This window comes from Lemur catta, chromosome 15, assembly GCF_020740605.2.
Source record: "Lemur catta isolate mLemCat1 chromosome 15, mLemCat1.pri, whole genome shotgun sequence".
Classification (NCBI taxonomy): domain Eukaryota; kingdom Metazoa; phylum Chordata; class Mammalia; order Primates; family Lemuridae; genus Lemur; species Lemur catta.
In genome coordinates this window covers 57,556,395-57,572,206 of record NC_059142.1, presented here as the reverse complement: position 1 = coordinate 57,572,206, position 15,812 = coordinate 57,556,395, and positions in this window count along the sequence as shown.

The following is a 15,812-nucleotide window of genomic DNA, read 5'->3' as shown; positions in this document are numbered from 1 at the left end:
CAATCAGAATTCAGCCACATTGACCAATGAGGACTCAGCTGCACTGACCAATAACAACTCAACTGTATTGACCAATCAGGACTCAGCTGCACTGACCAATCCAGACACAACTGCCCGGACCAATCAGGACTCAGCTGCACTGACCAATCAGAATTCAGCCACACTGACCAATCAGGACAAACTGCTCTGACCAATCAGGACGCAGCTGTATTCACCATTCAGGACTCGGCTGCACTGACCAATCAGAACTCAGCCACACTGTCCAATCAGGACACGGCAGCACTGACCAATCAGAATTCAGCCGCACTGACCAGTCAGGGCACAACTGCACCGTCCAGGTGCTCCGTCCAGCCCTCGCTCCCGTCCGCCCGGACCCCCATCATGGTGTGGAGGGCGCCCCCCTGCCCCCCGGGAGGGGAAGGGACCCGCAGTGCCGCCGGCCAGGCTGGCCTCTGCGCACCTGGCTGAGGCATCAGCACCCAGGCGGGCTCTGGGGAGGCCTCGGGAGGGGCCTGCCATACCCTGACCTTCGTTCCTATGTCACCGAGGCTGCACAGGAAAGGAGCAGACACATGACGCCAGAGGTGAACAGGCGAGTCATCCTTCCCATGTCACAGAGCACATGATGGGGACTCCTGGGACTGCAGGACACGGTCTGCCATAGGTGTCCAGGGTGACAGGGTCAGACAATCGGGGGAAGGCACCTTATTTCCAAACTCCTTTTACTTGGGGGACCAGAGAGCAGGCTGTCAACACCCCGATACATTATTAAGAATGTGTCACCCCCACCAGGAGGCTGCCAGGGCCTTCAGAAGGGGTGGCAGGTCCTTCAGGCGTGGGGAGGCGGCGTGGGTGCCCATGCTCATGGCCCATTTGCTATTTTAAAAACTACCCGTGAGAGGAGCCCCCACGGCAGAGCTGCACCCCTCCCACCGCTCTCCTGCAGAGAGACTCGCCCAGGGCCCACGGGGGTCCGCAGGTGATCCAGGGGCCGGGTCTGCCAGCCACCCCGTGCTCTCCTTGCAGAAACTGCTGCGGGACCCTGGTCCCCCTTCCCTGGGTGGGCTCTGGGTCTGGAAACCAGCTTGGGTTAGAACTGGGCGTGAAAAAGTCATTTTCCACTTGCCACCACCAAGGCCACCTCGGGCAGAACAGCGGTGACGTCCTTTTGTTCTCAGATGTGGGACCCAGGGTGCCCTCACTCTCCCCAGCTCTGCACCACCTTTTCTTCCTTGTCTACGGCGGGTACCACCCTGACTGCGCCCGGTCTTGGCTGATCTCGGACGCTAAGCAGGGTCAGGCCTGGTTAGTACTTGGTGACCCCACCAACCCCAGCCTTCTGTAAAGGCTGCAGTTGCCCCGCCCTGTGGGCGGAAGTCCTGTGCCAACCCCACATCCACAGCCCTCGCTGCGCTCCCTGACTGCACCTGGACAGACCCGGGGCCGGTCCTGGGGCAGGGCCCCAGGCACAGGCTCTCTGAATCATCTCTGGGTGTCTGGAATAGGTTCTCTGCTCCGACCTGCAGGGCATTCACACCCTGCTTCCCGAGGTCCTGGGTGCTCGTTGCCCACAGGACTGGCAAACAGTGGCAAAATACTAAAATTGTCACCTACAGGTACATCCGTAGTCAAGTGTGGGAGGCGAGTAAGTAGCTGCTTCTAAGCGTGTTGCAGAACTTGGGGGGAAAGGGGAAAGCCCCCGGTTTAGCACCAAAGGTCCCGGGCAAACTGGGACAGTTGCCATCCCAGATGGAGACACTGCTCCAAGACCAGGGAAGCAGGCTGGGAGCGCCCGAGTCTCCTGCACAGAGGTGCAAAGTCTCCGGGCCCCAAGCAGCCCGGGGAAGGAAATCCCTGCACCTCCTCTGCAGCCAGGCCTCTGGCCCAGGGGGTGTGACCCTCAGTTCTCTTAGGCAAGGGACCTCCAGCCAGCCTGTGGCAGGGATCAGGCCAAAGCTCTGCCCACCCCGCTGCCCGCAAGGACTTATTTGGCCTCTGTCGCCTCACCGAACGCTACAGATGGAGCAGCCTCGGCCAACCAGGGAGGGCTGCATGTTCCCGGGAGGGGAGGGCACTGTCCCAGGCCAGTGCCTGCCTCCCCACCTGAAGGACCGCAGGGCCAGCACGGATCCCATCCCCAGGGTACAGGGGTACCAACCTGGCCCTGACTCCAGCCCTGCAACGGGCACACACGTGGGCATTTAGGGCTGCACTGGCTCTTGTCCCCAGCAGCGACAGAAGCTGTGATCGAAGCTCTCGCCAGACCCGTCCAAGGCACCCAAAGCCCGGGCTCAGTCTCAAGCTCTGGGTGGACTTGGCCGACCCTGAGCAGGCTGAGCCCCCGTCACTAGGAAATTTATCTAAAATCAGGAACTTGCTCACCACTTTGAGTCCCCTCGACGTTGGCTAACCTGACAGTAATTGCATTTAAAAACGTGTCTGCCTTTATTGTTACCTGAGACTTTGACATTCAAAGCGTCTGTCAGTTCGGTCGTCAAGAGTAGTTACTGCTGTGTCACATTCAGGTGGGTCTAAGCTGACATTCAGGCCAGACGAGGGTCAGGCGAGGGCTGGGTGAGGGCTCAGGCCCAGCTCTGGCTTGTGCTGTCCAGGGTTTGAGTCCCAGGCCTGCTTTGGCCTTTTCACTGCTTTGTGTGTCTCAGTTTCCCCACGAGGACGACCAGAATAGCTAGTGCGTGTTAGCGCTGTCCCCGCGGACCACGAGCACGCGCTGCACGATCTGTTTCCGCCAGCCACGTTCAGCGACTCATTACAACGACCGTCACGATGCTGCTCGCGGGGAGTGTCAGGCTTGGCCCGCCCGGGACCGCGGGGTGCCCCGGCCCCGACCCCACTCCTCTCCCCTGTCCGCCCCGGCCCCGCCCCTCCCGTCCGCGCCCAGCCCCCAGCCCCGCGCCGCGGCTCCGCTCGTCCCCCCGCGGCCACACGGGGGCGCAGCCGGACAGCGGGCGAGGGCGGGGCGGGGCGGGAGGACCGGGATGGGGAGAGGACGGAGAGGGGCGGGGAAGGGGGCGCCGGGGAGGCGGGGGTCTGGCGTGTGGCGGGGCAGGTGGGGGATGGGAGGGGTGGGGGCGTGGACGGGCAGGTGGAGGATGGGGCGGGAGGCGGGCCCAGGAGGTCGGGCCTCGGGCGAAACATGGGGAGAAGGCCTGAGGGGTCACCGGGAGCGGAGCCTTCAGCCCCGCGGCATTTCCCTGCCAGGGCTGGGGGTGCGCTGGGCCCCACGGCCCCGTGGAAGGGGTGCGGGCTCTCGGGAGCTCCTGCCAAGGCTGTCCCGCCCCGGGCCGCGGGCAGAGGGTCCCAGAGCCGGGCGTGCAGCTGGGGGCGCCGGGCCCACCTGGGAAAGCCCAGGCAGCGCCGGAAAGTGGGAGGCGGGGCCTTTCCCTCCTCCGCGTTTAAGGCTTCAGGTGGCCCTGTGGCCTGGCGGGCCGTGGAAGGCGGAGGAGGTGGGTGTGGTGGCCCCTGCCGGGCACCAGGTGCTCCTCCCAGGCCCAGCGCCCGCCAGGCCCCACCCCAGCGCCTGGCCGGGTGCAGACGGGTGCGCTGCTGTCTGCCCAGCCCCCACCCCGCTAGGTCCGTGGCTCAGGGCAGATTCCCAAACCTACCCCAGGATGAGGGCAGCTGCTGCCACACTGCACTGGCTGGTGAGAGGGCGGGGACGTAGGCTCCTTCCTGGGGACCGTCTCCAGCCTGTCTGCCCAGTGCACGCCCGGTGAGGGATGCAACCCGGTGTCTCCCCCAGTGCCCCGTAAGCAGGGTGGGCCCCGTCGGGCTGGCACGGCGTCTCCATCTGAGCCAACCCCGCAACGGCAGGAGCAGCCCCCTCCCCGCTATGACTCAGCACACACACCTGTGCGGTTCAGGCCAGCCCAACAGGTAGAATCTTCTCTTCTCTCGACAAAGGATGAAGGTTTCCCTCTGCAGAGCGAGGCTTCCCAAGTCCCTCAGCAGACCTCAGGGTCACCCACATCTCGGACCCGCGGTCTGAGCCTTGGGGCAGGCCCTGCCCCGGGAGAGAAGGGACAGGATGGCAGGACACGGCTGTGGCTCTGGTCAGGTCCCTGCCTGGTTGGGACAGTATGTTTCCCCAGCTGCACTGACCAATCAGAACTCAGCCGCACTGACCAATCAGGACGCAACCCCACGGACCAATCAGGACTCAGCTGTATCAACCAATCAGAACTCAGCTGCACTGACCAATCAGGACACAGCTGCACTGACCAATCAGACTTAACCCTATGGACCAATCAGGACGCAACAGCACTGACCAATCAGAGCTCAGCCTTACTGACCAATCAGAACTCAGCCTCACTGACCAATCAGGACATAACTGCACTGACCAATCAGAACTCAGCCTCACTGACCAATCAGGACTCAGCTGCACTGACCAATCAAAACTCAGCTGCACTGACCAATCAGGACTCAGTTGCACTGACCAATCAGACTCAACCGTGTGGACCAATCAGGACGCAGCAGCACTGACCAATCAGAGCTCAGGTTTAATGACCAATCAGGACTCAGCTGCAGTGACCAATCAGAACTCAGCTGTATGGACCAATCAGGACTCAGCTGTACCGACCAATCAGAACTCAGGCTTACTGACCAATCAGGACTCACCTGCACTGACCAATCAGAACTCAGCCTCACTGACCAATCAGGACTCAGCTGCACCGACCAATCGGAATTCAGCCACATTGACCAATGAGGACTCAGCTGCACTCACCAATAACAACTCAACTGTATTGACCAATCAGGACTCAGCTGCACTGACCAATCCAGACACAACTGCCCGGACCAATCAGGACTCAGCTGCACTGACCAATCAGAATTCAGCCACACTGACCAATCAGGACAAACTGCTCTGACCAATCAGGACGCAGCTGTATTCACCAATCAGGACTCGGCTGCACTGACCAATCAGAACTCAGCCACACTGTCCAATCAGGACACGGCAGCACTGACCAATCAGAATTCAGCCGCACTGACCAGTCAGGGCACAACTGCACCGTCCAGGTGCTCCGTCCAGCCCTCGCTCCCGTCCGCCCGGACCCCCATCATGGTGTGGAGGGCGCCCCCCTGCCCCCCGGGAGGGGAAGGGACCCGCAGTGCCGCCGGCCAGGCTGGCCTCTGCGCACCTGGCTGAGGCATCAGCACCCAGGCGGGCTCTGGGGAGGCCTCGGGAGGGGCCTGCCGTACCCTGACCTTCGTTCCTATGTCACCGAGGCTGCACAGGAAAGGAGCAGACACATGACGCCAGAGGTGAACAGGCGAGTCATCCTTCCCATGTCACAGAGCACATGATGGGGACTCCTGGGACTGCAGGACACGGTCTGCCATAGGTGTCCAGGGTGACAGGGTCAGACAATCGGGGGAAGGCACCTTATTTCCAAACTCCTTTTACTTGGGGGACCAGAGAGCAGGCTGTCAACACCCCGATACATTATTAAGAATGTGTCACCCCCACCAGGAGGCTGCCAGGGCCTTCAGAAGGGGTGGCAGGTCCTTCAGGCGTGGGGAGGCGGCGTGGGTGCCCGTGCTCATGGCCCATTTGCTATTTTAAAAACTACCCGTGAGAGGAGCCCCCACGGCAGAGCTGCACCCCTCCCACCGCTCTCCTGCAGAGAGACTCGCCCAGGGCCCACGGGGGTCCGCAGGTGATCCAGGGGCCGGGTCTGCCAGCCACCCCATGCTCTCCTTGCAGAAACTGCTGCGGGACCCTGGTCCCCCTTCCCTGGGTGGGCTCTGGGTCTGGAAACCAGCTTGGGTTAGAACTGGGCGTGAAAAAGTCATTTTCCACTTGCCACCACCAAGGCCACCTCGGGCAGAACAGCGGTGACGTCCTTTTGTTCTCAGATGTGGGACCCAGGGTGCCCTCACTCTCCCCAGCTCTGCACCACCTTTTCTTCCTTGTCTACGGCGGGTACCACCCTGACTGCGCCCGGTCTTGGCTGATCTCGGACGCTAAGCAGGGTCAGGCCTGGTTAGTACTTGGTGACCCCACCAACCCCAGCCTTCTGTAAAGGCTGCAGTTGCCCCGCCCTGTGGGCGGAAGTCCTGTGCCAACCCCACATCCACAGCCCTCGCTGCGCTCCCTGACTGCACCTGGACAGACCCGGGGCCGGTCCTGGGGCAGGGCCCCAGGCACAGGCTCTCTGAATCATCTCTGGGTGTCTGGAATAGGTTCTCTGCTCCGACCTGCAGGGCATTCACACCCTGCTTCCCGAGGTCCTGGGTGCTCGTTGCCCACAGGACTGGCAAACAGTGGCAAAATACTAAAATTGTCACCTACAGGTACATCCGTAGTCAAGTGTGGGAGGCGAGTAAGTAGCTGCTTCTAAGCGTGTTGCAGAACTTGGGGGGAAAGGGGAAAGCCCCCGGTTTAGCACCAAAGGTCCCGGGCAAACTGGGACAGTTGCCATCCCAGATGGAGACACTGCTCCAAGACCAGGGAAGCAGGCTGGGAGCGCCCGAGTCTCCTGCACAGAGGTGCAAAGGCTCCGGGCCCCAAGCAGCCCGGGGAAGGAAATCCCTGCACCTCCTCTGCAGCCAGGCCTCTGGCCCAGGGGGTGTGACCCTCAGTTCTCTTAGGCAAGGGACCTCCAGCCAGCCTGTGGCAGGGATCAGGCCAAAGCTCTGCCCACCCCGCTGCCCGCAAGGACTTATTTGGCCTCTGTCGCCTCACCGAACGCTGCAGATGGAGCAGCCTCGGCCAACCAGGGAGGGCTGCATGTTCCCGGGAGGGGAGGGCACTGTCCCAGGCCAGTGCCTGCCTCCCCACCTGAAGGACCGCAGGGCCAGCACGGATCCCATCCCCAGGGTACAGGGGTACCAACCTGGCCCTGACTCCAGCCCTGCAACGGGCACACACGTGGGCATTTAGGGCTGCACTGGCTCTTGTCCCCAGCAGCGACAGAAGCTGTGATCGAAGCTCTCGCCAGACCCGTCCAAGGCACCCAAAGCCCGGGCTCAGTCTCAAGCTCTGGGTGGACTTGGCCGACCCTGAGCAGGCTGAGCCCCCGTCACTAGGAAATTTATCTAAAATCAGGAACTTGCTCACCACTTTGAGTCCCCTCGACGTTGGCTAACCTGACAGTAATTGCATTTAAAAACGTGTCTGCCTTTATTGTTACCTGAGACTTTGACATTCAAAGCGTCTGTCAGTTCGGTCGTCAAGAGTAGTTACTGCTGTGTCACATTCAGGTGGGTCTAAGCTGACATTCAGGCCAGACGAGGGTCAGGCGAGGGCTGGGTGAGGGCTCAGGCCCAGCTCTGGCTTGTGCTGTCCAGGGTTTGAGTCCCAGGCCTGCTTTGGCCTTTTCACTGCTTTGTGTGTCTCAGTTTCCCCACGAGGACGACCAGAATAGCTAGTGCGTGTTAGCGCTGTCCCCGCGGACCACGAGCACGCGCTGCACGATCTGTTTCCGCCAGCCACGTTCAGCGACTCATTACAACGACCGTCACGATGCTGCTCGCGGGGAGTGTCAGGCTTGGCCCGCCCGGGACCGCGGGGTGCCCCGGCCCCGACCCCACTCCTCTCCCCTGTCCGCCCCGGCCCCGCCCCTCCCGTCCGCGCCCAGCCCCCAGCCCCGCGCCGCGGCTCCGCTCGTCCCCCCGCGGCCACACGGGGGCGCAGCCGGACAGCGGGCGAGGGCGGGGCGGGGCGGGGCGGGAGGACCGGGAGGGGGAGAGGACGGAGAGGGGCGGGGAAGGGGGCGCCGGGGAGGCGGGGGTCTGGCGTGTGGCGGGGCAGGTGGGGGATGGGAGGGGTGGGGGGTGGACGGGCAGGTGGAGGATGGGGCGGGAGGCGGGCCCAGGAGGTCGGGCCTCGGGCGAAACATGGGGAGAAGGCCTGAGGGGTCACCGGGAGCGGAGCCTTCAGCCCCGCGGCATTTCCCTGCCAGGGCTGGGGGTGCGCTGGGCCCCACGGCCCCGTGGAAGGGGTGCGGGCTCTCGGGAGCTCCTGCCAAGGCTGTCCCGCCCCGGGCCGCGGGCAGAGGGTCCCAGAGCCGGGCGTGCAGCTGGGGGCGCCGGGCCCACCTGGGAAAGCCCAGGCAGCGCCGGAAAGTGGGAGGCGGGGCCTTTCCCTCCTCCGCGTTTAAGGCTTCAGGTGGCCCTGTGGCCTGGCGGGCCGTGGAAGGCGGAGGAGGTGGGTGTGGTGGCCCCTGCCGGGCACCAGGTGCTCCTCCCAGGCCCAGCGCCCGCCAGGCCCCACCCCAGCGCCTGGCCGGGTGCAGACGGGTGCGCTGCTGTCTGCCCAGCCCCCACCCCGCTAGGTCCGTGGCTCAGGGCAGATTCCCAAACCTACCCCAGGATGAGGGCAGCTGCTGCCACACTGCACTGGCTGGTGAGAGGGCGGGGACGTAGGCTCCTTCCTGGGGACCGTCTCCAGCCTGTCTGCCCAGTGCACGCCCGGTGAGGGATGCAACCCGGTGTCTCCCCCAGTGCCCCGTAAGCAGGGTGGGCCCCGTCGGGCTGGCACGGCGTCTCCATCTGAGCCAACCCCGCAACGGCAGGAGCAGCCCCCTCCCCGCTATGACTCAGCACACACACCTGTGCGGTTCAGGCCAGCCCAACAGGTAGAATCTTCTCTTCTCTCGACAAAGGATGAAGGTTTCCCTCTGCAGAGCGAGGCTTCCCAAGTCCCTCAGCAGACCTCAGGGTCACCCACATCTCGGACCCGCGGTCTGAGCCTTGGGGCAGGCCCTGCCCCGGGAGAGAAGGGACAGGATGGCAGGACACGGCTGTGGCTCTGGTCAGGTCCCTGCCTGGTTGGGACAGTATGTTTCCCCAGCTGCACTGACCAATCAGAACTCAGCCGCACTGACCAATCAGGACGCAACCCCACGGACCAATCAGGACTCAGCTGTATCAACCAATCAGAACTCAGCTGCACTGACCAATCAGGACACAGCTGCACTGACCAATCAGACTTAACCCTATGGACCAATCAGGACGCAACAGCACTGACCAATCAGAGCTCAGCCTTACTGACCAATCAGAACTCAGCCTCACTGACCAATCAGGACTCAGCTGCACTGACCAATCAGAACTCAGCTGCACTGACCAATCAGGACTCAGCTGCACTGACCAATCAGAACTCAGCTGCACTGACCAATCAGGACTCAGTTGCACTGACCAATCAGACTCAACCGTGTGGACCAATCAGGACGCAGCAGCACTGACCAATCAGAGCTCAGGTTTAATGACCAATCAGGACTCAGCTGCAGTGACCAATCAGAACTCAGCTGTATGGACCAATCAGGACTCAGCTGTACCGACCAATCAGAACTCAGGCTTACTGACCAATCAGGACTCACCTGCACTGACCAATCAGAACTCAGCCTCACTGACCAATCAGGACTCAGCTGCACCGACCAATCAGAATTCAGCCACATTGACCAATGAGGACTCAGCTGCACTCACCAATAACAACTCAACTGTATTGACCAATCAGGACTCAGCTGCACTGACCAATCCAGACACAACTGCCCGGACCAATCAGGACTCAGCTGCACTGACCAATCAGAATTCAGCCACACTGACCAATCAGGACAAACTGCTCTGACCAATCAGGACGCAGCTGTATTCACCAATCAGGACTCGGCTGCACTGACCAATCAGAACTCAGCCACACTGTCCAATCAGGACACGGCAGCACTGACCAATCAGAATTCAGCCGCACTGACCAGTCAGGGCACAACTGCACCGTCCAGGTGCTCCGTCCAGCCCTCGCTCCCGTCCGCCCGGACCCCCATCATGGTGTGGAGGGCGCCCCCCTGCCCCCCGGGAGGGGAAGGGACCCGCAGTGCCGCCGGCCAGGCTGGCCTCTGCGCACCTGGCTGAGGCATCAGCACCCAGGCGGGCTCTGGGGAGGCCTCGGGAGGGGCCTGCCATACCCTGACCTTCGTTCCTATGTCACCGAGGCTGCACAGGAAAGGAGCAGACACATGACGCCAGAGGTGAACAGGCGAGTCATCCTTCCAATGTCACAGAGCACATGATGGGGACTCCTGGGACTGCAGGACACGGTCTGCCATAAGTGTCCAGGGTGACAGGGTCAGACAATCGGGGGAAGGCACCTTATTTCCAAACTCCTTTTACTTGGGGGACCAGAGAGCAGGCTGTCAACACCCCGATACATTATTAAGACTGTGTCACCCCCACCAGGAGGCTGCCAGGGCCTTCAGAAGGGGTGGCAGGTCCTTCAGGCGTGGGGAGGCGGCGTGGGTGCCCGTGCTCATGGCCCATTTGCTATTTTAAAAACTACCCGTGAGAGGAGCCCCCACGGCAGAGCTGCACCCCTCCCACCGCTCTCCTGCAGAGAGACTCGCCCAGGGCCCACGGGGGTCCGCAGGTGATCCAGGGGCCGGGTCTGCCAGCCACCCCGTGCTCTCCTTGCAGAAACTGCTGCGGGACCCTGGTCCCCCTTCCCTGGGTGGGCTCTGGGTCTGGAAACCAGCTTGGGTTAGAACTGGGCGTGAAAAAGTCATTTTCCACTTGCCACCACCAAGGCCACCTCGGGCAGAAGAGCGGTGACGTCCTTTTGTTCTCAGATGTGGGCCCCAGGGTGCCCTCACTCTCCCCAGCTCTGCACCACCTTTTCTTCCTTGTCTACGGCGGTACCACCCTGACTGCGCCCGGTCTTGGCTGATCTCGGACGCTAAGCAGGGTCAGGCCTGGTTAGTACTTGGTGACCCCACCAACCCCAGCCTTCTGTAAAGGCTGCAGTTGCCCCGCCCTGTGGGCGGAAGTCCTGTGCCAACCCCACATCCACAGCCCTCGCTGCGCTCCCTGACTGCACCTGGACAGACCCAGGGCCGGTCCTGGGGCAGGGCCCCAGGCACAGGCTCTCTGAATCATCTCTGGGTGTCTGGAATAGGTTCTCTGCTCCGACCTGCAGGGCATTCACACCCTGCTTCCCGAGGTCCTGGGTGCTCGTTGCCCACAGGACTGGCAAACAGTTGCAAAATACTAAAATTGTCACCTACAGGTACATCCGAAGTCAAGTGTGGGAGGCGAGTAAGTAGCTGCTTCTAAGCGTGTTGCAGAACTTGGGGGGAAAGGGGAAAGCCCCCGGTTTAGCACCAAAGGTCCCGGGCAAACTGGGACAGTTGCCATCCCAGATGGAGACACTGCTCCAAGACCAGGGAAGCAGGCTGGGAGCGCCCGAGTCCCAGCCCCTGTTGGTCTCCTGCACAGAGGTGCAAAGTCTCCGGGCCCCAAGCAGCCCGGGGAAGGAAATCCCTGCACCTCCTCTGCAGCCAGGCCTCTGGCCCAGGGGGTGTGACCCTCAGTTCTCTTAGGCAAGGGACCTCCAGCCAGCCTGTGGCAGGGATCAGGCCAAAGCTCTGCCCACCCCGCTGCCCGCAAGGACTTATTTGGCCTCTGTCGCCTCACCGAACGCTGCAGATGGAGCAGCCTCGGCCAACCAGGGAGGGCTGCATGTTCCCGGGAGGGGAGGGCACTGTCCCAGGCCAGTGCCTGCCTCCCCACCTGAAGGACTGCAGGGCCAGCACGGATCCCATCCCCAGGGTACAGGGGTACCAACCTGGCCCTGACTCCAGCCCTGCAACGGGCACACACGTGGGCATTTAGGGCTGCACTGGCTCTTGTCCCCAGCAGCGACAGAAGCTGTGATCGAAGCTCTCGCCAGACCCGTCCAAGGCACCCAAAGCCCGGGCTCAGTCTCGAGCTCTGGGTGGACTTGGCCGACCCTGAGCAGGCTGAGCCCCCGTCACTAGGAAATTTATCTAAAATCAGGAACTTGCTCACCACTTTGAGTCCCCTCGACGTCGGCTAAACTGACAGTAATTGCATTTAAAAACGTGTCTGCCTTTATTGTTACCTGAGACTTTGACATTCAAAGCGTCTGTCAGTTCGGTCCTCAAGAGTAGTTACTGCTGTGTCACATTCAGGTGGGTCTAAGCTGACATTCAGGCCAGACGAGGGTCAGGCGAGGGCTGGGTGAGGGCTCAGGCCCAGCTCTGGCTTGTGCTGTCCAGGGTTTGAGTCCCAGGCCTGCTTTGGCCTTTTCACTGCTTTGTGTGTCTCAGTTTCCCCACGAGGACGACCAGAATAGCTAGTGCGTGTTAGCGCTGTCCCCGCGGACCACGAGCACGCGCTGCACGATCTGTTTCCGCCAGCCACGTTCAGCGACTCATTACAACGACCGTCACGATGCTGCTCGCGGGGAGTGTCAGGCTTGGCCCGCCCGGGACCGCGGGGTGCCCCGGCCCCGACCCCGCTCCTCTCCCCTGTCCGCCCCGGCCCCGCCCCTCCCGTCCGCGCCCAGCCCCCAGCCCCGCGCCGCGGCTCCGCTCGTCCCCCCGCGGCCACACGGGGGCGCAGCCGGACAGCGGGCGAGGGCGGGGCGGGCCGGGGCGGGGCGGGAGGACCGGGATGGGGAGAGGACGGAGAGGGGCGGGCAAGGGGGCGCCGGGGAGGCGGCGGTCTGGCGTGTGGCGGGGCAGGTGGGGGATGGGAGGGGTGGGGGTTGGACGGGCAGGTGGAGGATGGGGCGGGAGGCGGGCCCAGGAGGTCGGGCCTCGGGCGAAACATGGGGAGAAGGCCTGAGGGGTCACCGGGAGCGGAGCCTTCAGCCCCGCGGCATTTCCCTGCCAGGGCTGGGGGTGCGCTGGGCCCCACGGCCCCGTGGAAGGGGTGCGGGCTCTCGGGAGCTCCTGCCAAGGCTGCCCCGCCCCGGGCCGCGGGCAGAGGGTCCCAGAGCCCGGCGTGCAGCTGGGGGCGCCGGGCCCACCTGGGAAAGCCCAGGCAGCGCCGGAAAGTGGGAGGCGGGGCCTTTCCCTCCTCCGCGTTTAAGGCTTCAGGTGGCCCTGTGGCCTGGCGGGCCGTGGAAGGCGGAGGAGGTGGGTGTGGTGGCCCCTGCCGGGCACCAGGTGCTCCTCCCAGGCCCAGCGCCCGCCAGGCCCCACCCCAGCGCCTGGCCGGGTGCAGACGGGTGCGCTGCCGTCTGCCCAGCCCCCACCCCGCTAGGTCCGTGGCTCAGGGCAGATTCCCAAACCTACCCCAGGATGAGGGCAGCTGCTGCCACACTGCACTGGCTGGTGAGAGGGCGGGGACGTAGGCTCCTTCCTGGGGACCGTCTCCAGCCTGTCTGCCCAGTGCACGCCCGGTGAGGGATGCAACCCGGTGTCTCCCCCAGTGCCCCGTAAGCAGGGTGGGCCCCGTCGGGCTGGCACGGCGTCTCCGCCTGAGCCAACCCCGCAACGGCAGGAGCAGCCCCCTCCCCGCTATGACTCAGCACACACACCTGTGCGGTTCAGGCCAGCCCAACAGGTAGAATCTTCTCTTCTCTCGACAAAGGATGAAGGTTTCCCTCTGCAGAGCGAGGCTTCCCAAGTCCCTCAGCAGACCTCAGGGTCACCCACATCTCGGACCCGCGGTCTGAGCCTTGGGGCAGGCCCTGCCCCGGGAGAGAAGGGACAGGATGGCAGGACACGGCTGTGGCTCTGGTCAGGTCCCTGCCTGGTTGGGACAGTATGTTTCCCCAGCTGCACTGACCAATCAGAACTCAGCTGCACTGAACAATCAGGACTCAGCTGCACTGACCAATCAGAACTCAGCTGCACTGACCAATCAGGACTCAGCTGCACTGACCAATCAGACTCAACTGTGTGGACCAATCAGCATGCAACAGCACGGACCAATCAGAGCTAAGCCTTACTGACCAATCAGAACTCAGCCTCACTGACCAATCAGGACATAACTGCACTGACCAATCAGGACTCAGCTGCACTGACCAATCAGGACTCAGCTGCACTGACCAATCAGACTCAACCGTGTGGACCAATCAGGACACAACAGCACTGACCAATCAGAGCTCAGCCTTACTGCCCAATCAGGACTCAGCTGCACTGACCAATCAGGACATAACTGCACTGACCAATCAGGACTCAGCCGCACTGACCAATCAGGACTCAGCTGCACTGACCAATCAGACTCAACCGTGTGGACCAATCAGGACGCAACAGCACTGACTAATCAGAGCTCAGCCTTACTGCCCAATCAGGACTCAGCTGCACTGACCAATCAGGACTCAGCTGCACTGACCAATCACACTCAACCGTGTGGACCAATCACGACGCAGCAGCACTGACCAATCAGAGCTCAGCCTTACTGACCAATCAGGACTCACCTGCTCTGACCAATCAGAACTCAGCCTCACTGACCAATCAGGACATAACTGCACTGACCAATCAGGACTCAGCTGCAGTGACCAATCAGAACTCAGCTGTATGGACCAATCAGGACTCAGCTGTACCGACCAATCAGAACTCAGCCTTACTGACCAATCAGGACTCACCTGCACTGACCAATCAGAACTCAGCCTCACTGACCAATCAGGACTCAGCTGCACCGACCAATCAGAATTCAGCCACATTGACCAATGAGGACTCAGCTGCACTGACCAATAACAACTCAACTGTATTGACCAATCAGGACTCAGCTGCACTGACCAATCCAGACACAACTGCCCGGACCAATCAGGACTCAGCTGCACTGACCAATCAGAATTCAGCCACACTGACCAATCAGGACAAACTGCTCTGACCAATCAGGATGCAGCTGTATTCACCAATCAGGACTCGGCTGCACTGACCAATCAGAACTCGGCTCTATTGAGCAATGAGGACTCAGCTGCACTGACCAATCAGAACTCAGCCACACTGTCCAATCAGGACACGGCAGCACTGACCAATCAGAATGCAGCCGCACTGACCAGTCAGGGCACAACTGCACCGTCCAGGTGCTCCGTTCAGCCCTCGCTCCCGTCCGCCCGGACCCCCATCATGGTGTGGAGGGCGCCCCCCTGCCCCCCGGGAGGGGAAGGGACCCGCAGTGCCGCCGGCCAGGCTGGCCTCTGCGCACCTGGCTGAGGCATCAGCACCCAGGCGGGCCCTGGGGAGGCCTCGGGAGGGGCCTGCCATACCCTGACCTTCGTTCCTATGTCACCGAGGCTGCACAGGAAAGGAGCAGACACATGACGCCAGAGGTGAACAGGCGAGTCATCCTTCCAATGTCACAGAGCACATGATGGGGACTCCTGGGACTGCAGGACACGGTCTGCCATAAGTGTCCAGGGTGACAGGGCCAGACAATCGGGGGAAGGCACCTTATTTCCAAACTCCTTTTACTTGGGGGACCAGAGAGCAGGCTGTCAACACCCCGATACATTATTAAGACTGTGTCGCCCCCACCAGGAGGCTGCCAGGGCCTTCAGAAGGGGTGGCAGGTCCTTCAGGCGTGGGGAGGCGGCGTGGGTGCCCGTGCTCATGGCCCATTTGCTATTTTAAAAACTACCCGTGAGAGGAGCCCCCACGGCAGAGCTGCACCCCTCCCACCGCTCTCCTGCAGAGAGACTCGCCCAGGGCCCACGGGGGTCCGCAGGTGATCCAGGGGCCGGGTCTGCCAGCCACCCCGTGCTCTCCTTGCAGAAACTGCTGCGGGACCCTGGTCCCCCTTCCCTGGGTGGGCTCTGGGTCTGGAAACCAGCTTGGGTTAGAACTGGGCGTGAAAAAGTCATTTTCCACTTGCCCCCACCAAGGCCACCTCGGGCAGAAGAGCGGTGACCTCCTTTTGTTCTCAGATGTGGGCCCCAGGGTGCCCTCACTCTCCCCAGCTCTGCACCACCTTTTCTTCCTTGTCTACGGCGGTACCACCCTGACTGCGCCCGGTCTTGGCTGATCTCGGACGCTAAGCAGGGTCAGGCCTGGTTAGTACTTGGTGACCCCACCAACCCCAGCCTTCTGTAAAGGCTGCAGTTGCCCCGC